A 27,191-nucleotide genomic window follows, 5' to 3' on the forward strand; every position below is an offset into this window, starting at 1 on the left:
GTATCTCTGGTAAGCACAAAGCAAGATGAGAAGCAATGAGGGTAACAATGATTGGTCTGTTAATTTGAAATGGTGGTTACACTTTTGAAAGGCTTGAGCATTTTGCTGTGTATTTTACAAAGCAACATAGAAGGTCCTACTAACTCACAATCAAATATTTAACAAAGCTATTTGGAAATGGTTAAAGCTGGCTGTTATTTGATGTTTTAAAAGTTGCATAAACCTTGGCTATGACAGACACCTTATTTTATATTATTTCATGCCTTTAATGCACAATGTGCAGAAGAGATTGTTGTATTTACACTTATGGTAAATAAACAACAACAATTGTATTCCCTTGTGTTCATTTCAGTGCTTGATATCACATGAACTCACATTTGCTCCTGAAAAGGTGTCAACACCAAGAAGGACGGAAATTCACTGGGACAATGACAAATGTAGGACATCGGATTCAATATGAAACATGGGAGGTTGTTATGGGAAAATAACATTGAAAGAAGCACAGTGAGCACAGCATCCCCTATAGGCCCATTCCATGACACCACTGGGCAATGGCTCCACCACCACACCTGTTTCTCCACTACAGAAAGGTAGCCTCCTAACCTTGCCCACACAGCCTTAATCTTCCAAATGCTGCTTGAGCATTTGAATTTCTGCACATCAATCTCAGGGCCCCGTCCTGCCTTGATTAATGGTCCCCATCTATCACAGCACCATGTGGCGTGCAGGCCTTGCCCCGCCAGACAGCTTTGCTTTAGAATAATGGGTGCACTCCATCCCAGTCCCTACCATGCAATGATTGTGCATCTTTGTGATCTATCTGTCAAGCCCCTCTGTCAAAAGGGACAACAGGGGACAGTGCAGGTGGAATTGGGAGGAGGGACGCATTGCGGCATGACATTTACGTACAGTATGTAACAGAATGACTTTAATTGTGGCTAGCTGTTCTGACTGATAAACAGAAATATTTTCCCACAGATGACGCCGTCTCTCTCATTCTGTCACACACGGGAACATGAAGCCTTGGAGACATTCTGTCTGCCATCAATAATGTTGTCAGGGAAAGCAAGCCACTAATGGTGACTTTAGGTTCTATTCATGTAAGGTCGCTTTCTTTCTTCTCAAATATTCCACACGTACATGCTCAATTATATATATGCCCAAACTCACTGTCTCATAAACACACAAAGTGGATGAATAGTTCCTTTCCGTATAGCTAGAAACATACTGCAAGGACGCCATTAAAAGGTACTTCCCTCTGTTTAGGAAACGCTTGTGTTTTCATCAATATTCTGAAAATAATTAGCTGCAATTATGTCTGCCTCTCACCAAAGCAATTACATGCCACATGATCAAGCCCCATATATGGGTACACCAGTATTCTGTGGAGTCAAGAGCTAATCATGCCTTTAAAAAAGCCATTCATCACTGTCATATGAATATTCTTTACTGTTGATGGCGCTTTTGTGTGTCTTATTACAGGCAGACAGGAGCACAAAAACTCCTAGTCCCTATGGAAAATACACAAACCAGGCAGAAATGTGTCTTTCTTTAATTGAGAACTCGTTAATAACAGCAATAAGTAAGGTGCCATCATATTGCAGCATTTTGCATGGCAAAGAAACAAGCGTGACCACAGTTACATGTCAGATGTAACCAATACATCTTGGTTGCTTGATATTCTCTGGCATTGTTGTTTTAAATGTCGCAGTCCTATTACATTGCCCACTGGGATCAGCGCCGGTATGTGAGAGTATTGTGTTGCTGCCTGTTGCTGACATTTTGACCGGCTGGATATTGCTGCTGCATTCCCCAAACATCATCCACTGGTCCACTGCTCACGTCAGTCTGTTCCAGGCGTGAAAATGGTTCCCCCCCTTTCCTCACAGAAGATCATAAGGCAAACTGGAAAGGAGTGCAAATAGAAGGAAGTTAAATTGCCCTTAAAAACTTAAATACTCTACAGCAGAGGGCTCTCGATACATAATGTTAATATCTGAAAAGTCTTTTGGAAATCTTACAAAATGCAATTGTTTTCCAAACTATGTTTAGAGGAATAGACATTATTAGAGGAATAGTTTCATGAACAATATATTTTTAATACCCATAAATTAAGGCTTATGGTATATGCAGGCTTTTACTAACAAAATGGAAATATAGTCACACGTGTTGGCAGACTTTTAGACACAACAGGCATATTCTAGGGCTGTGAAGTGAAATCAAATTTAAAATTGCTTAACTTTAAAATGATCTATGTTTGAGTGCTTATATTTGCTGTCTCATCTGTGAGTAGTTCCAGAGAACACTATGGAAAGAAGTAGCCCTAAAATCATTTTGCAACACTTAAGATTTCAAGACCTACAGTATGTAGATGTATGATGGCCAAGTGATCTAAGATGCACACTGTGTGATAGCAATGTCTCCTATTTCACTTTGGCTAGTTGCAAATCACCCTCTCTCTATCTCCCCATGTTCCCTGTTAATTTCAGCTGTCAAGTAACAATAAATTGACAAAAAAGAATGGATTTCAGAATCCATTACAGATCTCACACTGATCTAGTCCTTTAACTAATCTGCCAATTCCAAACCACATACAAAAAGCAACGAAATTACATTAAATTACAAGTCGGGTATAGAGTTTGTCTGTTTTATTGACTGAAGTCAGACTGATGCAACATCTTCACAAGCCCTCAATCCTGTCTCACCTTCTAAATTTGTTAAATTGCCTGCTGGAGCAGACAGGCTGTTTTGATACGACTGTAAGATTTGCCATGCCTGTGAAGGGATATGCAACTATGTTGATGCAATGTTACTCCAATATGGGTTGTAAATATCCTATTTTATTAAATTTTCAGTCACTTGAAGCTATTTTTTTTATAATTTGGTAACAATCATTTAAGGGATGCATAACTGCATAACTGTATACAACACATTAAGAATGAATAGCCATGTTAATATTTAACATCCTCATACATATGTGTCAGTGTGCTTCTCTGCCACCTTATTTGTCACTAAATTTGGTTCTAAAAAATTGTTAATACACATTGGGTTTTGTGGTCATGTGGTTAAGAATACCTAACCAATGATTTAACTTGTTTTTTTAGCTTGAAGCAAATAATTGAAACAGATAACATACTAAGCATAACAAGCACTGTACACATAAAATGGAGTTTGTGTTATTCTGAATGTAGGTGTGTCTCAAAAAACACAAAAACATGCATGCGCTCTCTGTTGACCTTGCCTGTGCTGGTGTGCAGTGGATGGCACATATATCACAAATCCTGCACCGCGTCAGCAAATGTAAAGTCACTGAAATACTTTATGCGTGCAGGTTAAAAAAAGCTGGTTTGGAAGGTGAATTTCAGCCACGCCTTATGTCTTGCCTGTATGAAACTAGGATAGAATATGATGACCCACATACAGGTAGGTTCCGGGCTCACTGTTACTGTCCTATTCTAACAGATTTAGTGTGTCTTTAAGAGAGAAAATAGAAATGAGCTCATTATCCCATTACAAGTCTTTTTTTTTCTTTAATGAGATGAAAGCATGGGGAGAGGGGTTGTTGGAAATTTCAGTTTTGTATTTTTCACAAGAAATTAAGTGTGTGTTTTGTTACAATTAGTTAAAATACAACTGAAAATTGCATGCAAGTATGAGTGAAAATTGGAAGACACAGCCAAACACTAGTGTGCATACCTCGAGCCTTGTTCTTTGACTTCTATAAGCCTTGTGTTTTTGCTTTTAAACTGTTGGAAAAGAGACAGGCAAAATGAGCATGGACTTTAGCTTGCCAAAGTTGAATACAAAATGTATGTCGTTTAGTTGCCAGTGTAGGCCCTATTTTGTTTTCATTCAAAATTCAGTAGGTTCTGGGCCATTTGTGTTTTGTGTGAGCTGGGCACCATTAAATGGGGAATTCATTCACCAAGTCATGCACAAAAATAATAAACAGGACAAATAGCACACTGCCTCAATAAAGAGCCTTATTCACAATTAGCTATCTGCAAAGTAGTGCAGAAATCATAAAGCACTTTCAGGTCCAGTGTATAGGATTTAGTGGCATCTAGCGGTGAAATTGCAGTTTGCAACCATTTTAATACAGCTCGCGAAACCTGAAAAACGCAAGTGGTCCTATTTAGAGCCAGTGTTTGGTTTGTCCTTCCTGGGCTACTGTAGAAACATGGTGGTGCAACATGGCGGTCTCCGTGGAAGGGGACCTTCTCCTTCTGTAGATAAAAATGGCTTATTCTAAGGTAATGAAAACACAACGATTCTTATTTTCAGGTGATTATATACTAATGAAAACATACTTATAAATATTATATTCCATTTCTGCCAGTAGCTCCTCCTAAATGTCACACACTGGACCTTTAAGTGAAGTGCAGACAATACCTCTCACAATTACAAATTAAAACAGTAACTATGCATGAAATCCACAAGTGTTTTTTTTTTTTTTTACATTTGAAAATACATCTCATAAAATGAAGAAATAAGTCTGTGACCTTGTTGTTTCTCATAGGTAAGATAAAGACAACTGTCAGGTCCTGTGACACCATTGTAAGTTTTATTGCATAGAATACAAATCACTTAGCACTGACTGCTACTTGGCTGATGCTTGTGTTGGAAATATCTACTGAAGTCTTGCTACACACTTGCAAGGCCTACACTATATAAGACCAGTAAACTTGTGAACTTGGCAGATAACTAGTGCTGTGTGTTTGTTTTACACCGCTGTTAATGAAGGTTATAGGTTGTATCTCTGGTTCTGGAGAGCTCTCCAAATACGTCTACAGTTGTACACACTGACATTCACACCAGTACTGGATCAGACAGACCCACCAACTCCTACCAATATGGGCTGTAAAAATAGTTGTACCCTAAGCCAGCATCCATACAGCTAGGTGACAAGGTAAATTAAAGGTTGCCCTGCTAGTGTTATGCCTGGGGTCATTGAAATATGCTTACAGTATGTGGCCATTATTCTAATTTCCAATGGCTTTTCCTTCTAACAGACTCTATCGGTTTAAGGGGGCAAAGCAAAATGCCTGCACTCACTGTAATGATACCAACACACTACACAGCTGTACTGTAAGACAAATAAACAATTATGGCCAGCTTACAGAACACTTCTACAACAATACCTTATTTCTATAAATGAACTAGTTCCTACTAGACATACTGTCTACTGTTAGACTACGTCTTTCGTCATTAATTTAGAAAACCAGAATGCACAACTGTTGTCTTGACTGAGACTGCTGTGATATAAAATTACAGATTTTTTTCTTTTTTTATTCTTTTAGTCTGTTCATAGTAGAATAGCACAAAGTAATGCTGCTTTTCCCTCTTTGTGTCAACAATGAGGACGTGGTCGTCTTGTTTGAATAAACTTTATTAAAACTGACCGGGGATTATGTGTTTACATTCAGTGTGAGCAGCTACATCATGGCCAGTCAATTGATTTGAACTGTGTGAGCACAACAGTCACAGGTCCTGGCTGGGTCAGTATCACAACACCTGCTGTCACAGCCTTGGCTTTCTGCACTGATGTGGCTGTTGGCATGTTCTCAGGGAGAAACAGATGAGGAGGCAGAATGGGACGACAAAGTGTTTCATCTGCACATTACTCTATTTGGGATGTCAGAGGATTAGGTGAAAGATAGGTGCAGGTCATCGAGTCATACAGTTCTATCTCAACTGAAAGAAAATAGGCTTGGTAACACAGATAGAGAGAAAGCTTGCCAGCCAAACTTTAAGCAACCTTTCATCACTTGGCCTCAAGGTCTTTCCTGCAGGCAGCAGGGATGTCACAATCACTCTTGCACTGGAGTACTAAAGACAATTGTGCAGGTGCAGGCACAACAAGCAGTGGATGATCTCAACAGCACATACAGTAAGATGATTTACTCTCCATAGCAGGACTCCCAAATGTCAAACCACATTTCATTCATAACTTACAGGAAGGATGGAGGAGGAGGAGGCAGAGGAGGTGGAAGGATGTGGGTGATTGTTAAGTCTAAAGAAATGCTGCATTATTCCACTCTTAGAGATGGGGCAGATCTTTGCAACCTTTTCAAGTCAATAGAGGTGCTGTCAGTTCAGCACTACAACAGCTTTTAGCTGCTTTAATTAATAGCTTGAATGAGTTTTTTTTTTTTTGCATTTCACAACAATAGAGTTAATGAATTCAATGGAGCGCTTCATGGTTTTTCTACTGTAGACTTATTTCTTAACGGTATAGGATGGGCAGCAAACACTTTAGGGTGTCTGTGATTTAAATCATGATTTTGATGCCACTCCAAATCCAATTTGAGTCCTGTGGTGCAATTTTGACAACGGCATGAACATGAACTGACATGAATCACACTTCACAGAGTGTAAGTGTGCCTCTCAAATGCATAAAATATAGCACTACTCCTTGGCATCACATTTTTAGCAAAACTATTTCAATGAGTTATCTCAATAATTCAAAGAAATATTCACATTTAATTAATTGGATGCTCTTAAGGTGATGATACAAGGTGATGACAGATTTATGCATCTCATGTACGCAACGGCCATTTTATTCCGTGTTTTGTTGTCTGAAAATTACATCTAATAAAAAAAGCCCTAAAAGGCCAGTATTTGCAGTTGAAACCAATACATCTAATGAGCAAGGATTTGCAATTTGTAGGCATTACAAACCAAACAGCTAGTTAAAACAAAATAACTAAAAAACTATTAAAAACAACTTAAGCGTTTCTCTTTTTACATTCAGTTTGCAATGATGCAAGAAGGCCGTTTTTGGCTGAGCAGTGAAACCCCTTGGATTCCCCGGAGTGGGCCTGGCTGTAAATTCAGTGTGGAAATGGGTGCAGATTAAAGCTTCATTAGTCAAGGATTTAGCAGCTATGTACTGTGCGTGCTCTTACCCCCTCTGCATCTGTGTTTCTCTCCCTCATGTGTATTCAAACAGAATAACACATACATATAAGAATAACAACATTACTAGAAACATGCAAACACAGAAACGTGCACACTGCACCTCACTGTTCTGAAAAAAAGGTTTATTTCAGAGACAGCTCCAAGGATGCCAGCACCTTGTTTCTTCTGTATTGCCATCTGTAATCCAAACAAGCCTTTTCCTCATCTGTATATATTTCATATACATGTTACATACGATTTATCCTGTATCACACATATATACACCTTGTTATTTTAGGTATTTAATCATTGTGCCTCCCTTTTCAAGAACTTTCATGTAAAGTAAAGCATGCAAAATATGTTTCATTGCAAATATCAATTGTGCCTGGTAGTTAAGTACCACATACTTAAGTTTTGAATTTTCAAAACGATTATTTACAGAGGAGGAAACACTGCAAAATAATGCCCGACAGCTTCAGAGAGTGTTGACACTTTTATCAAACGTCAGAAAGAAAACATTACCTGCTGTGTAGTATGAATGAAATAACTAATAACTGCTTAATTATTATTATTATTATTATTATTATTATTATTATTTCATCACAATTAAAAGCTAATGTGACAGACAGAAGTGATAGGAATGATCAGTTCAGATTTGTTGATTTTATTAATCAGTTAGCTATCTGTTAACATTTATGTTGCAAACAGCAATATTTTCTGCTACAGCCCTTAATAACATTGCTAAAAAAGTATTCCTAATTCCTAAAATAAAAAACTGACAAGTGTAATCTAATTACTGCATCAGCATTAGGAGATGCCTGCGGTGGCAAAACTTGTGAAATTTGTGTTCAAGTTCTCTGGACCTTTATGTTTGGAGTAGGGTGTTTTGAGTTTCCTGAGGCATTTTACTTAACATCACATACTCCTCCACGGGTGACAGAACATACCCTGTGGCACACTTTGCAATTTTCCATGTATTTATTCTCTCCCACACAGAAGCCCGAAACATTTAGCTTCCTATTCTTCGTTATACTTTTGCAAACTCTTGCGTTTGACAGGAGGGCTTGAAGAGGAGGCAAAGTCCATTTTTATCTGAGTCCGACTCCCACTGCCTGCCAGAAACTCCTTAACATGGAAACAGCCAATTTACACACACACACCATCACACACAGAGTAAGTAAGAAAACTAAGGACAGAGAGCTACCCGTCTGCTTTTGTCATTAAACTTGCTCTCTATTAGTCTTATAATTGAATTGATTTCAGATTTATTTTCTTATTTCTATAATGTAAGTGGGTGTGTTGTGCTTGATTAAAGCTTCATTATGTGTGATCATACTTACAGTTTAGCTACATAATCATGATGGTCATGTACAAAGAATCAATAATCTGTGTTTCAGAGCCTTTAGAAACAAATATTAGATTTTGCAAAGGCATGAACTTTTTCAGAATGAAACACTGACTGAAATAAAAACTTATTTATTTTTCGATTTTAATAAAGTGGTTCTGTCTTAGTTGCAGTTCATTCTTCATTGCTGTTCTCACCAAAGATTGTTCATTTAAAATAAAACCATTGTAAAAATGTGATGATGTATATTTACACAGTTAAGTATGTGTATGCCTTGTATGTGTGTTACGGACAGAACTGGCCGGAGACACAAGGCAGGTATAGTATAGTTTATTTTAACACAGGTGCGAAGATCGGGAATGGAGGGAAGTATACAGTCTCTTGAATGGAGTAGGCGGAGCACAGAGGAGAAGATCCACACGGCTTAGGAGACTGGAGAAACACTCACGGCTGAAGAGAGACACAAGGGACCCAGAGCTGGAGAGAAGAACTCACAGAGGCCTGGAGACACACGGAGACTGGAGCCGAAGAGAATGACTCGGAGGACAGGAGTACGTAGGAACCGGAGAAGAGATACTGGGTACTGGGGGTATATGGTATAATCCGTACAGGTAGATAGAGTCCAAGGCGTTAACAAAGTCAGGGGAACTAGCGTTCTGTCCTGTGGCATTAACGAGACCGGACACTGACTGTAGTGAGGAGCTAGGTTATATAGGTGAGTGGAGTGGCTGATTACCTGCAGGTGTGCGATGGGTGACAGGTGCTGGGAATTAATACTCAGGTGAGGGAGTGCAGAGTGAAGGGGAGTGACTGGAGAGAACAAGACAGACTGTGACAATGTGTACCTACAGGATAATAATACACTTGCATCGGGAGACAGAAAAAGAGAGGGGAACATCAAAGGGAGTGCAGACTGGCTTCACACAGCCTGCATGTTTAAAACGCATGCATAATACAATACCAGAATACAAAAATATTGTAGATGAATGTTCAGGGTCAGGTCCAACACAAAACAGCATTAGAAGGCATAGCATCCTTTAGTCATGTTCTACACTGTGTGTGTGTGTGTGTGTGTGTGTGTGTGTGTGTATTTGTGTTTCATTTTAAATTGGCATTAGAAGGTCAACTAATAATCCTACAGTTGAACTATGAGATGACAGAGATGCTTTTCAGCTTAAGGAAGAAATATTACTAGAAACACAAAAACACCCAACTGTCTTTCTAATGTTGACATATAGACTCAGAACATAATCTGTAATTTCAGTTAGTCTCTGAAAACACAGTTATATACAGTGGTTTTAATTAATCATGACATAATGCCCCTTCCACTATGGAAAGAGAGATTGTAAAGAGAATCTATGAAAAAAAAAAAAAGAAAAGAAATCCAACCAGGATTATGACATTGTTCACTCAAATTCGCTCAGTTGCTTCAGGCAATTGATGAAACAGTCAGTTTAGCCTAAATAGCTATCAAACTGAGAATTCATAATCTGCATTGTCTTCTTTAACAATCAATTTGGAATTAGTTCTTGCAATTGGATCAATCGGGTGTCACTGCTGATGTCAGTAATGCATGGAGTATGGTTCACTCTATTCCTCTGTTGTTTAAGTACTGCACACAATGTAATTTCATAACCAAAAGTAGCTTCTCAGCTGACAGGCTGCCCAACAGAGATAGCATCATGTTGCTGGAATCTGTCAGAAACATGGTTGATTTATGATTTTTATAGTAATACATCAAAACTTTTTTCATGAAGCTGCAAATAGCAATCTAAAACAGAGAAGACACAAAATAGTAGAGTGTAACCCTATATAGCTTCTGGCTTTTGGAAGTTAAAGCAATAGGAAAAGTCACAATAACAGTAGCAGTAGCTGGGGTAGCTTAATTATCCCACAGCAGCAGATTCTTTTAGGATACGTGTAAAAAAAGTACCATGTAGAGCTTATTGTCTCTACTTAATTGAATTCCCTATTTGATTGAAAAATGCTCAATCATTGCCACCTTTGTTATTTGGTTGAATTGTTTGTCTTTGCCACTTTCCACTATCTGATGATACAATATTTGTGATCTACTTTTTACAGCTAAATAGTTAATTTAATAATGATAATGGAAGTACAAAACAGGATGTGCTGAATGCAAACTTCATCAAGTAAAAGCTCTGGTTCCTAGTAAATGAATGCAGTATCTGTGATCTGAAGACTCTGACCATGATTAGTAAAGTGGTTGCATATTCATCTGTAGTGCAGTAATGTGTGACACCGGTGGAGGTTCCTGGCGAATCAGTGGACAACTGGCCCCAATCCAAATACAGACCTTGCATAAATTATAATAATCGTGCTTGCTCCTAATACTGTGGGCCATGCTGGTTGCCTCACTTCTGAGTTCAAGTGCAGGCAAGGTGACATTAGCTTGCACTTGCTGCTCAGGCCCTGATGGACTCTCATGACATAATCGTTTTTTGTATTTTCTGCTTGAGTTGCAGTGAATCTTATAATCTATTTTTCTCTCTTTCAGCTCTGAGGTTGACCACCCTGATACAACTAAACCTCAGTTTGGTGGCTCCATATTAGGATTTGTATCACCCACTATTTCTTACCTCTTTTAAATACGTGTTTACTCTGTGTACTCTATTGTATGTATGTACTACATTTTACAGCAAAGGATATACAAATATATATAATATATAAAGGATTTATATTGGGAAGTTTTTTGTGCACTATTTGATCCCTAAGGAAAACAGTCTTTTTCTTAAGTTATTTTGGTTGAGAAAAGGCGTTTTTGATGTAGGAACATTTCAATTTTCAGAAGTCAGTGCCACAAAACAGTAATTCATGAAGCAAAAGCAATTTTAGCCTTACTGTTCTCTCTGTTTGGCTCCTCAAAACAACATTTCAATGATGTAATTTGTTTTATGCTTGCTGTGAAACTTTAACGCTTGTGAAAGTTATCAGCCCCCTCTCTCTCAAAATGGTTGACCTGGAAAACACTGCCAGGCAAACTCATTTGAACAACATCAATGAAGGTGACCCCTGAACAGCAGGGCGCATACTGCAGTGGCAATACTTCAAACGCTGTTTAACTGAAAATGAAATGATTCTGCTTTATTCTCATTGAGTTCTTCTGTCAAAGAATCATTTTGGAGATATAGTTGTGGCCAATGTTGCAATTAGTGATGTGTTTCCCTAAAATGAGGTTCTGTCAGAGCAAAGGCTATATGAGAGCTGGGGAGTGTGTAGGCCAACGCAAGAAAAAATCACTTTGGCCATGATTTGAATTGCTGATGAGAAAGACCTTTACTAGGCCTTCGCTGTAATCTAAAAGCTGCTGTTCACCTTTATGATCGAATGCAATTTTATCTGTAATAGTGGAACTTTAACATACCTTAAACCTAAGACATTTATTGGAGATTATTGGTCTCCCTCATACTTTAAAAGGCAACCCTCACTCTATGCATGTATCGTTCCACCAAAGTTTAATTTTACAGTTTACTGTTAATGACTCTTTTGTTATTGCTAATGTTGGCAATTACGCAATCGCCTCCTATGCCCTATTCACAACCCACAACAACAAACCTCTAATAGTGCATTCACTGTATGTATGGACAGCAAATGGATGAGAGTGGTGCTGCACTCTATCCCTCTATCCGCCACTATTTATAGCCCAAACAATTAAGCTGAGAAGACCTTCATTAGCCTGCTGCTATTCAGCGGGACCCTGAGTCGCCTTGCCAGCCAGCCAAACAGGTGTTCCTTAAAAATCACTACTGAATTGCCAGCAACACTGGTTTGCGATTTTCCCTCCATATGTTTCAAGCTGTTAGCAGTCCTCTGCTGAGAAATGAATGACTTTCTAAGCCTCATTACAATATCTTACAGTACTTACAGGTGTCTGTTGGCTGGCAGTCTGACCCTAATATAAGACAAACTGGCAATGTTTGTGACATTCAGCCACAGTATCAAAATAACACATACTACAGTATTCATTATCTGCAGATGTTATTTCTATATCAGCAGTATAATGATCAAAATATAAAGTTATTGTTATGCCTGTACTCCTACTACAATATCCTTTGCTCAGAAAATTGCCCTTGTTTGCTTTCCTTTGAAGGATGAACATATAGTATTTTTATGAGGATGTTGCGCTGTGCTGATATGCTGTGGTAAGGGATACCTACAGTATTTTGCAATTTAAAGACAAATTCACTGTGAGGCACATTAATTACAGCTAAACATATATGGACATTTTTAACATTGCAGATGAGATAACAGGCTGCAATTCTCCACTGTAGCTGTGCCAAAAGCCAGGAGATGAGAGGCTGCCAGAGGTTTTGTAAATACTGCAGTGGCATGCCACCACTTGGTCCAATTAGGCTTCGGTTCATTTGTTATCTCATCAAGCAGTGATAAAATATAATCACTATGGGTTGTACATTTAGGGGCTGGTTTTGGTTTGGTAATCTTCATTTTTCACCCTAGCATAACTGCACATGCATGCAATGTGATAAAAGTAGGGAAGCCCTAAAACGCAAGCTATATACATATACATAAAAAAATATAATATAACATTGTTTGAGTATTTAAAAAAATCACAAATGGAGTCAAGCGATTCCACAAGAAGTAATCACTTTGGCCATGATTTGGGGCTTTGCTGCATGTCATCCCCTTTCTATCTCCCCGCCTTTCCTGTCATTCTCTGCTGTCACTATCCAAATAATAGCAAAAATGACAACAACAAAAAACCCACAAAAAACAAATATGTCCACACAAACTGACCACACTGATGCATATATAATAATATATTATATGATATATAATAACAATAGCTATATATGAACATAATTTGTATGAGTGGCCCATGGCAACATACATTTGGGGTGCTGTAAATTCATATCTGGGTTTCTGTATATCTGTGCACCCCCTGGACTATAAAACACCTTTCTTCTGGAAGGTCTGGACTCTGCTCCTTGCCCATTAGAAAACTGCCACTTGCTTCTAAAGGGGATGAGAGGAGTTAATGTGATTGGACACAATGAAAGCCTGCCCCAACTTCATCTGCTGATAATATATTCCTCCCACTAACAATGTATTCATCCTGCTTCAGCCCTTTTTCCAGAGTATACCGCTCTGTGCCAGGATTGTGCTTAACTCTGGCTTCCAAAATTAGATGGCCACATCCACTTGCACTTTCTATCATAGTTTGTGCTTGCATTTACCCTTGCCAATGACCCTGTGTAATAACAATCCATTCATAGTCACATATTCTATAAACAATATTTCTACAATTTACTGGTAAGCCACTTGTGGTAGTGCAAATCAGTAGGCAATGAATTGGACAAGAATGTGGCTTTATTCTAATTATCACTAGTAAAATAATACAATTGCCATATGTAAACACTGTTAGATGTGTTTTCCTGTTAAATCAAAAGGAAAATTTATGCCATAAGGAATTATGATGGCCTGGGTCCTACTAGACACCTCCTCTTGCTTATTTTAACTGTCTTAACACACTTGTCAAGTAAGCTTCGTGTATTGTATTGCCATAGTAAGCTACATTTCTCTGCTCTGTACTTTGTTTTCAAGGCTTGCTTCTCATCATATACAGAGCATATGTGTGTATCACCTACTGTCAAAAGGTAAACAAAAATTTTAGGTTTGAGTATCTGATGACACATTGTCGATAGGAAATACAAAAAAAACGTTTCAGTGATTGAAGAGACATTATGTTTCATTTGCAGGTGCAATGAAAAACTCCACCTCTCACACTCTGTCTGTATTTCTCTCTGTCTTTTAAAAATATCTTTAACATCAGGGAATGAGCCGTTATCAGCATTAAGTGATACATCCCACTATGATATGGTGGTATTTCCATCCATTCAGTCAATATCTACCTGCAGCATTACACCAATTTAAATAGAGCTGTCAGTCTGCAGTCTCGGTGTAATTATGATGAAATACTAATTAGGGCAGACATGACCTGTGCTGACATGCCCACACTCTCAAATGTCTACTACAGATGGCAGCAGGTACAAAGGATGCTTGGGAAGAGACCCCTTTCAATGTTGTCTGCATTAGCATAGGGAGGACCTGTCATGCTAGGTTAAGATTCTAAACATGTGTCATTTGGTTTAGATTTCAAAATAGCAGTTTGGCCAATGAGTGAAAAGATCATGCCTGTGGAAGAGAACTGAGTTAGAGGGCTGCAAAAGGATTGGGATCCCGTGGGTTCTTCGGGACTCAACAAAAATGCAGCAGGTTCATATTTACCCCAGGAGAATGGCAGCAGGTGATCAACATCATCATCATTTACTGAGTTTAACCATGTGTGTAAATGCATTGTTGTCCGGTAAACTGTATTTCTCTAAATAAAGTTTTCATTTAGTTAGATTAAAAAACCACAAGGACTATACATGTGTCTTATTTTCTCTGCAGGATTGGGTCGACCCTATCGGCAGACAAGAATGTCATTATTATCAACTTCAGTGACACAATTTGTTAACATCCAATGCCAATGTTTTTGAAATTCTCGTTTTCTACAATATCTACACATGGCCACTACAGTATGGTTAAGAGTAGGGAAAGATCTTGGTTACTGCAAACAAAATATGGTTACATTATGTTTAGGATTAGGAGCTGAAACTTAAGGTTAGGGAAAGATCATGGTTTTACAGTTAATGAAAATGCAAACTATAACTGAGGTTTGTGACAGTAGGGGAACACCAATCTCTTGTATGAAATGTGGATGTGCTACATGTTCCACCACCTCCACCATTTGCTTTGCTACATGCTGTACATGGGCCTACTGCTTCCTGTGTTGGCACTGAATCTGCATAATTGTGACATAAATTTGACAACACTTTACTATTATTACCAATGCTGGCTGTTTGGAGGAAAAGGGATGTGAACAAAAGTCTCCTGTGTTAAAGATACAAGAGTCAAACAATGTCATGCTACTTCCAATTTAGCTCCTGACAGACAATACTCATAATTCACCAGCCACTAGTGGTCTTTGTCAGGTAAACCTAAAGATTTGTCTTTTTAAGCATTTGAACAAACAACTATTGCTGTCATTTTTCTTGTAGTCGAAACATTTCACTCACACATACCAACCTCATGGTGGTGCTAGAAGAAAAATCGGAGGATCACCAAAGTCATAGGGATTCATCCACTGGGAAGTGTGGATGTCCGTACCAAATTTTGTGCCAATCCATCTAGTAGATGTTGAGATATTTCACAGGATAGGTAACAAACATTGACATGTTGGTGGCACTAAAGAAAAGTCAAGGGATCAATGTCATGGCAATCCATCCAATAGTCAGTCAGTCAGTCAATCAGTCTAGACCAAAGTGGTGGACAATTGACCAACTGACAGACCAACTTTGCCATCCCTAGAGTCATGCCGCTAGCATGGCTAAAAAGCTATCCGTAATCTATGCTGCTCCCAAGTGGAACCCCGTCAGTAAGTGGTGTGGGGAAGTAGCCAAATTTGGGGTTGTGCCATTGTCATAATTATTGATAGCTGCAGAAGAATAAGCGTATTTGCATTTAGTGTAGTAAAAAAACCAACATGGATGCAAAATAGAGTTTGTCTGGATAATGGAGATGCGTATATGTGGCTAAGTGTAAATTAAATACAAGACGCATTAAATGACAAGTATGAATGGTGCTTTGAAGATTGTGAGTCATGTTCAGCATGTTCAAAAGATCCCTACCTTGAACATGTACTTCATGCAACAGGTGAAAGTATGCTGAACCTGAACCAGGCTCTTTAACTTTGTGCAACTATATACCAAACTTGAACTTGATGAGATAGAATGTAGCATTACATGAGTTGTCAGTGTGGTTGCAATGAGCCTTTTATCTCAGGGTCCACTATTCTCAGAGAAACATATCAGTGCATAAAGGTTACATTTTCTCATTTTTGCCACCTTTTGCAGTGACAGAGACATTCTAAACTTCAAGTTTAAGCTCCCCAAACTTCTCTGCACCTGTTCCACACTACAACTGCCACGCTGGCGAGGGCAAAGTCATCAGCAAGGAATAGAAGAGAGGAGTGAAGAGGTCACTTCTCTCTTTCGCTCTTTCTGTCTCCAGCTTCCTGACAGCCTGCGATACCTGCCACTTTACTGTTCACCAGGGGAGAGTGTAGTGCATAGATAAGCACTGAGATACACACAGAAACATCCACAAGTCTAGGTCTGAGGACACAGTTACTGAATGAATTGCACATTTTGTGAAATTCTTGTAGGATTGGGTCAAAAGCCTGCTGAGTGATTTTATTGCACATCCTAACCACAGATACACAATTTGCCATATTATGAATTTGATACTTTAGAATAAAGATATCAAGCAAAGAGGCAGCAAGAAGTCACACAATTGGGCATACATGAATCTACATACACACTTACACACACATCTTGTCTTTGTAATAATTCAGGTTTATTATAACTCGTGTCATATATTCGGAGTAGCCTTTGTAGTTGTCATCATTCCTATCAGGATTGCAGAGACATTGCTTCAAAGAAGACAGATGAGGGAAGAAACATGTAATCAGAAGATGATACATGTTCTAAACTAGAGCTGCAACTAATGATTATTTACATTATTGATTTATCTGCCAATTATTTTCCCGATTAATCGCTTGGTTTATAAAATACTGAAAAATGCTTCTCCCAATTTCTCAGAGCCCAAGGTGACATCATCAAATGGCTTGTTTTGTTGAAAGGTAAAATGAGTAGGATTTGTCGGTTGCTGTTTGTAAGCACACAATTCAAAGTTGGCCCCTCCTCCCGGCTCAACGAGCGAGAGAGAGAGAGAGAGAGAGAGAGAGAGAGAGAGAGAGCGAGCAGCAGTGGTCGAGGGAGCAAGAGAGTGAAAAATGAGAGGGAGCAGCGTTAGTGAGAACAAAGCAGTGAAACAGATAAATTAAATTTTATTTACTGATTGTTTCACTGCGGTTGTGTTCTAAAGCACAAATAAACATTGCCCACACCTCCGCCCAACCCTACAGGAAGGATTTTGAGCAGAGGAAAGAGACAGAAACAGCAATGTAACATGGTCCCTACGTTTTTACAGTGAGTCCCGATCTCACAGCCTGCGAGCTGTTATTGGCTGGAGGCTACACACCACTGCTAAAAGGCCGATGCCAAGAAACGTCCCGAATACAGCAAAATAATAAGAAAATAAGAAAATACAGGCAGAGGGTAGGGTCTCTGCAGATACAGACAATGCCACACACTTCTAGTGAGTCATAAGTGATGATTGAGAGGGATAGTCTATGCATTGTTTTTTTAGGAAAACCCCACTCATTCTAACTTTAACCAACAGTCCGTATTAATATTATAATTTTACAATGATCAAAAACAAAGAAAAGCAGCAAATCATCACATTGGAGAAGCTGGACCTATGGAACGTAATTGGTGTTTTTTAAAAAAAAGATATTTAAAACTACAAATGAACTATCAAAACAGTTGCAGATTTTTTTTCTTTCCATTGACTAATTAATTAATCGACTACTTGTTTAGCAGCTCTATTTTAAACAAACCCCCAGTTTAAACAAACTTATGTGGAAGACAAAATAAAATGGCAAACAATGAAGTCACTATTCAAATTGTAATATCTACAGACTGACTTCCTGTTTAGCTTTCACCTACTGAACCCGTTGTAGTTGTGCGCTAATGAAGGATTATTTTTGGGGTGTTTTTTGTCTCCAAATAAAGTGTTTTAGATATAAATGACAGCCTGTACTAGAAAAATAAGACTCAAGTTGTAATGTACTGATATGAATCTCCAAATTGTAGAGGTGCTTGTTTTATTTTGTTTTCATCTGTTTTTAAATACTTATTTCATAGCATTTGTTCCTTGAAAAACATGTTTTTTTTTTAATTATTCTGATAAGGATTGATTAATACATTTTCCTTGATAAAAAAGAGAGAATAAATTACTTGAGATAGGTCTGCATGTATGTTCAAAATGTATTTGAAGTACTTGGTTTGTAGTTATCAGTGTTGTAACATGAGTACATATTCAGTAGATTTAGGTAAAAGCCAGCTGTGGCTCACTCAAGAGGTCCACCGGTGTGCTCCTGTTTCTCACTTGTTTTTGATGATGTTCCTATTGTTGTCCTTGTTCAATAATATATGGCACATACCCTTGCCACTGAGACTAATGTTTTTGGTGTGGGATTTGTGCTGGATTAAGCTTCAAAAGAATGGCTGACAGTCTATTGTTCAATGCTGGCATTCTCAGTTCCCCATAGGGCTGCTGATTTAGTGCAGTTTGGGTTTTGTAAGAAGAAAACCGATATTATGCAATCTAGTATTATTTTGCCATTGTGTGTAGAGTATGCAGTTGGAAGCATACTGGCTGATGGCTAAACAGTGCAAACAGAGAATAACAACCCATGTGTGACAAATGAAATATTGTGCTGCACTGCTACAATCATTCATGTATTATTTTCAGGCAGACATAGTGTTGTTTACCACAATGACATGCAACACACATCCTTTCATAATGAATGGTGAGTGAATGAATCAAATTCTGCTCACTTTTTCAAGTGATCCCGTCTTGTTGGAAGGACTTTATCTATTGAACTAATTGAAGTATGTTTGCTCTGATTTTGATGACGCATATAATTTCATTATGCATGGGTGAATGCTTTTTCTAATATCTTAATCAGCAGCAATTACCAGCCATTCATCATCACCTCACTGCTTCAAGAATCACAAGTGGCATCAAGGGTTGTGCACACATGGCTCATCACCACATGCTCTCTCAGGGGTACAGCGCTTGTCCAGCATCTCAAAGGCCCTGATTGCATACAAACAGATGACGGTGTAATCTAAATGTGTGTGCAATGCTCCCTCTTATCTCACCAGGCCTGTGGGTGACAGAGGAGTGTGATTGCGGTAAATAGAAACCGCCCACCACCGATACTCCAGTCCTCTAGCACACAGGCCACCAGTGCATGGTGTACTTGATTCTCAGTCTGTTTAGTACTTGACAATTACGGTAATGCGTAATTATAGTTGATACAGTTAGAGGTTAGACAAGACTGAACAAGAGGCAGGAACCTGTGATTGACATCGAGCTCCCTGGATATGGATCACATGGCTTTTCAAGAAGCTAATAAGACAGAAGAGGCATATGTGTTTCCAGCAGAGACAATATTCATATCTCAAAGGAAAAAGTAGTTATTTATTTTGTAACCCGGGCAGTAAATCTCTCACACAGAGGACCATGCATTCACACAGTAAGTGCTCAAACAATTTCCTTTTTACCACCAACATCAATACATATCCCATGCCAAGTGTTGCATTTGGTGATAATATTTAACATGCTAAATAGCTGGAGATATTCAGATACACTTTGATCTGTTCTATATTGAAGTGTTGTGTGTGTTTTCACAACCTCTCCATTACGCAATACAATTCAAAAGCTCCAGCCACAAACAGCACAGAACTATGAGGGACAAGCCAAATGACTGTCCATGCATCTGGACAGTACACACAAGCTCTCAATTATGCTGATGTCCAAACAGGGTAAATCATGTCATTCCTGACAGGTAGCATGACTACTCTTGCCGAAAGCAACTGTAGCTTTGCGACAGAAGTTGATCTTGGTGGAGAAACCTTACCATGCATCAGTTAACCTGTCAATTTTATGTTAATGTAACTGTAAGGCATCAATCCCTGCAGTCTGGGCTGCAAGGAGGACAGAAAAACTAGAATTGGTTGAAATAAAATAGAATACAAATAATGCAGTGACAGAATAAACTAGATTTTTGGAAATAAATATGGTGTTGCATATTAATATTTATTCTGTAACATTGTCTGATGTCAGTTCTTATATGGTCAGTAATAAATACCTGGCTTTGAATAGATAACAACATTCAGACTACATATTTTTTTAAAGTAATTTCTGAGTTGTTGATGCAATAAGCAGGTAATGATATTCAGCAGGTGCCTGTTCAACAGCCAGACAATGTGTGTATGAAAGTGGGAAACTTCTATTACTTACCAATGTGTTTCACATCTTAGTCCTGGGCGTCCCTCAGGCGGAATGCACAAAATTCACCAACAGTGTAACTGAAGCAAAAGAGAATTTTGTAGCTGTTTTCTTCTTCTCATAAAGCAAATTTACATTTGCTCTTGTGTTTTTCTTGTCTTTTGTTTTCTCCCCACATTGACCAAGAAACTCAATAGCTATGCACAAAAAGAAAAAAGAAAAGCTGAGGCCTATTTGGAGCACAACTTCTCATATGTACTTCTCAATGCCAATAACTCCCCTGACTTCTTTCCACTGACTGAGACACAGAGCTGTGATAAAACCCCTGGATGTGCAGAATGCCTCTTGAGTCTTCTCCTGGTACCTATGTCTGACCTGTAGAGAGACCGGCACTGATTCTCATTCCAGCCACGCTTTCCGTTGGCATGAATACCCCTTCAAATCAACACAGAGGAAAGGGTAATAGATGGACTGAAGAGTATCAGGAGGAAAAGGGAACTGATGTGCTACAAGGCAAAGCTGGAAAAGCCAACATAGTATTCCAGAAATCATATTGCTGGTGGCATTGGAGAGGTGTTGTGCTCCCGGTGTGTATCCCCATGTGCCTCCGCCTCTTCGTGTCCACCTTGTCTCCAACTGTGGTGGAGGCACTGAGTGATAGAGCAGTGCTGAGTGCTGCTGCTGCTGCCGCTGCCCCCGCCGCTGTGTCCTTCCTGCTACAGCAGCAGTCTCTGCTCAAATAAATGTCTGTCACAGTTCTCTGCTGCAACGCATTAGATTCATCCTTCCTCTCTCTCATACACTCCCTCCCTCTTTCTGCCCTCCTCCCTCCTTGCTCACTCTCCTTCGTTCACTTGCACTCAGCCAGACGTGAGGAGGCACAGTGGGAGCCTAGAATACAAATAGGCTGTCTTCCTTAAAGATGTGATTGTGCTCCTTGAATTAAGCCAGTGAGGGGATGGATGGATGGAGTAGATGTGATCTCTAGATCCCTGACTCCCTGTCTTTGATCTGCCTTACCTCCAATGGACTGAGTCTATTAGTGTTGCTGTGTCTCTGGACGGCAGACTATTTCTATCAAGAAAAATTAGAGAAAGTTGAATTAAAAAGTTCGTTTCAGAGATTATAGCTGTTAAGGGGTTTTCTGTGCATAGTGCATAGTTTTGGGATAGTGGCATCTCTGTCCCTGCTGGGAAAAAAAAAAAAAATACGCAACACGGCCCTAACCACAAAGCACACTGAAAAGCCACATTGAATTAATATTTAATCTGGGAAATGGACTTGGAAAAAAAATGGAAGGAACCCATATTCTGTTTTCATAAAAAAAAAAATGCGGCAAAGGAAATGTGAGAAACAACTTTGAAATAAAAATATTTTCAATTGAATTAACACAAGTTTTCATAGATATATAATCTAAAAAACAGCACATTTACAGGTTGCAGCCTTTTAAATGTTAATGTTAGCTGCTTTTATCTGTTTACAATCATAGTAAAAAAAATAACTTTAGTTTTGGTTGTGCAAAACAAGCAATTTGGAGATGTCACCGTGAGTTCTGAAAAAACGTGATGGGCATTTTTTATTATTTTATAAACCTATGTTTAATCAATTAATTAAAAAAATTAATTTTCAGATTTATCAATAATATAAATAATTTTAGTTGCAGCCCTAGAAAACAATTAAGATGTGTCTGTGTGCAGGACACTACTGCAACTAACAAAATTAGCCTAAATTAATCAAACCGACCTTATTCATTTTTATTAGCTGCAGCTGTGATTACCCTACTGTGACGGTGTGGAAATGGTCTGCTGGAAGTGTAGATAAATGGAATTGTCATCACATTTGGTCTCTGAGCACAGACAGCAAAGGTGGTTGCATATTTTTACAGTGCATTCTGAAAATGCTCTAGGGAGCTGATACCACGTTCATGTCACATGATGCTTATGCTTATTTATGTGTCAGTAAGTCATACTAGTGAGCCAGCATGGCCTTTGTATTGGCATGAAATGCAGACATTATTAATGTTATCAGATAACACTGTGCTTGACAAATGAAAATGTCTGTCAGAAAGGAAAGAAAATGGCACTCCCTGGGCAGTTAATACACACTCTTAGTGTTTGAGTCACTCTAGTTACATTGTTATCTGATTGCAGACTTGTTGCCGATGCTCTGCCTGCCAGTTGATTCTACTGGGCTTTGTTTGCCTTATCCTGGACTGGAAGCCTGACTGACTATCTAGTAAAGTGCCTGTTAACTTTACCTGCCTTGTCTGATGGATCTGCCTTTGGGCCTGAGTCCTGCCTCACTGTATCACAGACAGATGAATACAGTTAAATTCCTGCTGTGCACTCGAAATGTTGAACAAGCATTTGTGAAGCAATCAGACTGTGTGTGTGCTATGGAAAGGTTTTGATTTAAGAAACTCATGAGACCTAGTGATATAAAATGGTCCAGCATTAGGCACTGCAATGCCTTACACATGCAGATAATAGTACACAAAACACACAGTATTATGGAAATATTAGAACATTTAACAATAATCTTGTGAGGGAAAAGACTATATTCCAGGCTATAAGCGGCTGTTATCCAGCTGTCAAACCACTAAAACCCTGAACAGGAGTTTACAGATTTATTTTTTATTCTGTATTTACTGAACTTCTTTTTCCTACCTACTTTGCATTCCCCGCTTTTATCAAAGTAAAACAGAATAAGCATAGAATATAAATAAGAAATAACCATTTTCTATATGAATATTGTGTAACAAACCCAATAGCTTGATCCTTTAAGTAGCCAAGCCTGCAAATACAAAAAGATACCAGTGGAGGATGTATGTGCCTCTCAGCTCAAACATTAACATTCATGTGTGGTATCTTGTACAAGGCAGCTCCTGTGTAATAGCTGTAACAAGCTTAAAGGACTATTTCAGATCCAAGTTGAGAAACTGATGGAGGCAAGGCAAAAATTACAGATCACAGAGGTCAGAAACCTCGAGTCAAGTTAAGAATAACCTCCAGATGCTGTTTTTATGTGCTATTTCATTTTCCATCTCCAGAGGGCACGGATGGTTTCGTCATCTCTGACCATTTTTGCCTCCGATTATCTTATCTTGTTTCCATGACAGCTAAAGCTCACAGCTCACATGTGTTTTACTTGGACTGTGTTGGTGTTATTTTTTTCTTTTCTTCTATAGAGTGTGTTGCTGCTTTACTTGGAACATGCCATGTTTTATCAGTTTTATGAGCCTTTCATGAATGTTGTGTTTTTTTTCAACAGCACTTTTTATTCTCTTGCCTCAACCATTAACTCTACAGTTTACAAATGACCATGTAAGATTTTAAATTAAACAATAACAAAGATCTGACTTAAAAGTTCATAAAAGGGTACAAACAGATGGCTGTTTTATGTTTGTATTGTAGATCACAATCATAACACACATCATAAAGTTTCTTTTACACCAGTGGCAAGTGGAGGAAAAGAGTCCTCTTTAATCAGATTGTTTTATTCACTTTCACACACACACATACACAGAAAGACAGGAAAGAAAGAGATAATAAAACTATAAACTATGTAAAGAACAAAACCTTAACCACATGTTAAGAAAATGAGGACTGAAAACCCTTTCAGGCCTTATATAATTTGTATTCTATATATAGCATACAAGGCTATCTACATCAATATCTGATCAATATTAGGTTGGCATCCATCGATTTGTCCATTTTTACAAGCTTTTACTTCGCCTTATTATTATTATTATAGTTCTGTTCTCAAATCTCAAACAAGCTTAGTGTCTTTTCATTCCCGTGTGAATTATCAGGAATACTAAAGGTACTGGGAACATTTCTACAGAGGCAAAATTTTGATACAAACAACCTTTCTCAACCCTTTCACAGTGTGTAGCTGCCAATCACAAGTGTGTGATGCTGAATCAAACGCTGTTTTGGTCTCAGCAGCTACAATAAGTTAGGGCCTTTGGATTTAGGGACTTACAAAGAAAAAGAAAGAAAGACTCTGAAAGACCTGATTTTGTTGTTGTACTCACCTGTGTGAACAGCATTCTGCGAGTCTTGTGCACCGCAAAGTCCTCCACAATCTGCTCTAGGTTCAACTTATCTGCTTGTTCATTCTCAATGCTTAATGTAACCAAATGGAAGTCACTGCTGGAGGATCCACCATGGGTATGTTAGCCAGACCCAGTGTGCACCTGTTGGTCACGCAACATTGTGGCACTTAGCATGCTCGCCAGGTGGTGCATTAAAAAAGTGACTGATTAAGGTAGAATGTGACCATTTTTTGTATATATGCCAAGGTACTTTTTTTTTACATAAACTTTATCCATTAACCTAGAACATGTATAAGTATACAATAACATATAATAATAACCAACATAGACTTCCAGCAAATTGGAGTTATACAAATAAACAGGAAGACTGAGAGAGGGTAAAGCCAGGGAGTAGCAAAACATATCAACAGGCATGGACCACATAAAAACACTAAAGGACATACAGACACTATATATTTCTACAGCTTTTCTGTTTGCACTGTAAGCAATAATAGCCTTTTTTAATTTCACTAGCCAGAGCTGGAAAAAAAACAACTTTGTTACAGTAAGGAGGGTAAATGATGCAAGAAGCAAAGAAAGAGCTTTAACCTAAAATTAGAAAACAGTTCAGTTGTTCAGTTCTCAAGCAGCAGCTAATCATTACCAGAATAGGTCTAATATTTTTACCATTGTGCCTTTTCTTGCCTCTTTCTCCATCTCAAATCTGTTCCCTAATGACCATTACTCTTTGCATGTGCACAGACTTTTCTTTTCTAGAGAAAATAATATAAACATACTGTATTTGTTCCTTTTGTTATCTGACAATATTATTATTTTTTAAATTACACATTGGCATTCAAATAACCTATACCTTTGGATTGTCTCTTTATTTGTTTGTCTGTAATGAATAATAAATCTTCCATGCTTCAAATAAGGATAAGGAAGACCTCTTTCTGTTTAGTTGAGGCCCCTTTTTCCTCAGTCCTGACCATTTCACATTTTTTACAGCCCTTACTTCATAGTATTAATATTAACTTGAGAATGATTTATTGAGGTTAATATTATGCAAATAGGGTATTTAAGTAGGAATTAAAACTTTCTTGCGTTTGCACTCATTGTGAGTCACCCTTGGAAATAGCATCAGCTGAATGGCTCAGATGTAAAATGTAAATGTAAGCTTTATATCATTGAACCACATCTGTTACAGCTTGACATTTATTCCTGAACCTGACCTGGACCCACATTTATCATTCCAAGGAATCACAGCTGAAGTTTGAATTGTACCTTCCTTTGAGAATATGGCATTAGAATTGTATGATACTGAGAGCAGGCACACAAAGAATGCATATGAACATCTCTCCAACTTGGGGTTACGCTAAAAGACATTATTTCTTAGTTTACTTAAATTTTAATTTGAACTGATGTTTTTAACTCTACAATGCTGCACATCCACTTAGGTTTTGGAATCTCTGGAATCTGTCTCTCGTTCATAATGTTGGCAAGAAAAGCTATCAATAGAAAAGCAAGATCTTAATCACCACCAAAATCTAATCAATTGTTCGTTAGTACAAGTCCTGTCTGTCCACCAATTTTTACAGAAAGACAAGCACACAGACAGACAGGGTAATGCATGAGATCAGTATCTCCATGGAAAAAAGTTCCTCTTGGGTAAAAAATATATCTACTGACAAAACATACTTTGATATTGTGTGATAAACAGCCTCTACATATTGAGTGTGACAATAAGTATTAAGGGAATGACCCTTAATACTTATTGTTAAGTGAGTTCAGCAGTTTGGAAAATGGCAAATGGTCACCAAACTCCATAAATCAATAAGAATGATAAAGGTGTAAACTCTCCCAACCTAACAGGTGCATCTGAATTAATCAGCGGGTCAGACAGATGTCGATCACAGTCTGTAAATGCCCACACACTCTTCAGGGCAGGTCTAATCAGGGCAAATTGAAAACATCTGTGTAGGTGGACCTTGGGTGTGTAACACCTTCAAACAACAATAATATTAACTTTAATTATATAGCACCTTAAAAAACAAAGTTTACAAGGTGCTTTGACAAAGCAAAAGCAGGATATCTGATATATATTTTATCGACCTTCAACTAACTTCAATGATTAATTCACTTAAGCCATCAACTTGTCTCTTAGACCCTATTCCAAATAGGCTGCTTAAAGATGTTTTAGCCTTAGTCAGCACCTCTTTACTGGATATGATCATTCTGTCTTTATTAACAGGCTATGTACCACGATCCTTTAAAGTAGCTGTAAACAAACTGCTTCTTAAAAAGCCCACTCTTGATCCAGGGGTTTTAGCCAACTATAGTCCCATATCTAACCTTCCCTTACACTCTAAGATCCTTGAGAAAGCAGTCGCCAATCAGTTGTGTGACTTAAGAGAAAATAAGAATTTGATTTTTTATTTGAGGATTTTCAGTCAGGATTTAGACAGCACTGGTGAAAATTACAAATGACGTTTTAATTGCATCAGATAGTGGACTTGTCTCTGTACTTGTCTTGTTAGATCTTAGTGCTGCGTTCGACACCATTGACCATCACATCCTATTACAGAGACTGGAACATGTAATTGGCATTAAAGGAGCTGCACTAAGTAATCTATCAGATCGATCTCAGTTTGTACATGTTAACGGTGAGTCCTCCGCGCACGCCCAAGTAAGTCACGGAGTTCCACAAGGTTCTGTGCTTGGGCCGATACTATTCACCTTATATATTCTTCCTCTAAGCAATATTATTAGGAAACACAACATAAACTTTCATTGTTATGCGGATGATACCCAATTATATCTATCGATCTAGCCAGACAAAACAAACCAGTTAGCTAAACTTCAAGCATGCCTTAAGTACATAAAGACCTGGATGACCTGCAATTTTCT

At 38.3% G+C, this 27,191-nt stretch overlaps 1 protein-coding gene across 1 annotated transcript in view; it reads right to left on the reverse strand.

The window, feature by feature from the left end:
* lrrc4ca (leucine rich repeat containing 4C, genome duplicate a) overlaps positions 1-21,001 on the reverse strand; it is a 170,785-nt gene extending 149,784 nt beyond the window's left edge. The window contains exon 1 of the mRNA XM_044193821.1: positions 20,261-21,001. The gene's annotated coding sequence lies outside the window, so the exon portion shown is untranslated. The remainder of the gene's footprint in view (positions 1-20,260) is intronic.
* Positions 21,002-27,191: the final 6,190 nt, after the last annotated feature.

This window comes from Siniperca chuatsi, linkage group LG4, assembly GCF_020085105.1.
Source record: "Siniperca chuatsi isolate FFG_IHB_CAS linkage group LG4, ASM2008510v1, whole genome shotgun sequence".
Lineage (NCBI taxonomy): Eukaryota > Metazoa > Chordata > Actinopteri > Centrarchiformes > Sinipercidae > Siniperca > Siniperca chuatsi.